The sequence below is a fragment of the Euprymna scolopes genome, chromosome 3 (assembly GCF_053919585.1).
Source record: "Euprymna scolopes isolate OS-2025 chromosome 3, ASM5391958v1, whole genome shotgun sequence".
Taxonomy (NCBI): domain Eukaryota; kingdom Metazoa; phylum Mollusca; class Cephalopoda; order Sepiida; family Sepiolidae; genus Euprymna; species Euprymna scolopes.
Genome location: NC_136484.1, coordinates 113447624 through 113449448, shown reverse-complemented (window position 1 = coordinate 113449448; position 1825 = coordinate 113447624).

The following is a 1825-nucleotide window of genomic DNA, read 5'->3' as shown; positions in this document are numbered from 1 at the left end:
TTCCGGATAACATCGGCTGGATATGTCTCGAGAAATGAATAAAATGAATATCAGAAAGGCTTAATTGTTCCTTAATTTACTTACATCCCCACGAGGGTGGATATAAACATAAGAGAGCAGTTTTATTCTTCTTGTAGAGAAACTTTAGTTTATGGCGGTTACCATAATGTAACTTTTGTTGGGCAGGTCACTATTTCGGCGGGTCTCCCTCTTGGGGAGTCGTCGAAATTAATAAGAAGATGGGAGTATCGGAACGGTCTAGAAACAGACCTGGGGATAATAATAACAACGAAACAAAGCATTTAAAAAACAAAACGGTTTTTATGTACGTTTCAGTAAGTTGTATCGGATCATAGAAAGTTCGAGATTTTTCATTTTGTTTAATGACACCGGAACTCCAGCCTGCGTATCTATTTCGTATCTCCGTCTTCTTTCCCTCCAGAACTGTCCTCCGTCCTGATTGGCTAAAACCTCTGATCGCAGAGAGAGAGAGAGAGAGAGAGAGAGAGAGAGAGAGAGAGAGAGAGAGAAAAGAAGCAAGGAAGGAAAGGGGAAAGATAAAGAGAAGAGAAATGTCGAAGGTATACCGGCATGGTCGTAGTAGTAGTAGTAGTAGTAGTAGTAGTAGTAGTAGTATTGGCTTCACTGCAAGTTCTTCTGAAGAACTGAAGTTCCTCCACATCAAAAAAGAAAACCAGTAATACAAATTGCCTCAGCCGTGAAAGATAGTTTCTTTCTGACTGAAGTGATTTTCTGATATTTGTTCGCTGCAGAAGTTGCTACATGTGTGTGAGAGAGAGAGAGAGAGTGCTCAATATTAGCGACAGAATGTATGTAAATATCATTATCAGAATAAACGTTTTATTATAATTATTACACTATTTTGTTTTCTTTTATACGTAACAACAAAGAAAGACGAAGGGAGATAGAGGTATATGTAAGTAAAAGGGATTACAAGTGAGTTAAAGAAAGACGAGTACAGGTGAGTAAGAGAGAGAGAGAGAGAGAGAGAGAGAGAGAGAGAGGGAGAGAGAGAGAGAGAGATTTCCTTGTATTAACGGATCCTCGTGAAGCGTGATTACGAAACCATGAGCAAAGTTATATTTTGTTTCAGCAGCCAATAAAAGGCTGATCCGTTCAGTGTTGGCTCCGCCCCTTTTTCTTGTCGAACAACACCCGGATATTAAGAGTAGAATAGATTGCCGTTTGATAAATATGCCAGCGGATAGTTTGTTGCATTTCCACCAACTCAGACAATCGGAAATCTTTATCTACTAAAAACTATCGTTCCCAAATCACTTTTTGTATTGTTTGAAACGTAGAAATAATAAGAGTAAATCAAATCATAATCATATAGTAGTAGTAGTTATAATAGTATAAGATTGGATGTCCCTCTATAATCTATATATATATATATATATGATTAGTTTTTCTTTTTTTTTTTTTTTTTTTTTTTGAAAAAGAATTCCAGCAGAGTGCTCAATTAAAAGGAAAATCCAAATTTTAAGAGCGTACTTATATTTTGTGTACAGAAAGTTGTTAGTTGAGACAGGTCATTGGTACCGTCGGTTTCAAGCCCGATAATAAGGCCCGTTTAAGGTATCCTTATCAAGCTCTCTTCAGCCAATATTCGTCTAACTATATATGCCAGTGGATATATATATATATATATATATATATATATATATATATATATATATATATATATAAAATAAGAAGATGCGTTAGTATATATATATATATATATATATATATATATATATATATATATATATATATATATATATATATATATATATATATATATATATATATATACAAATTG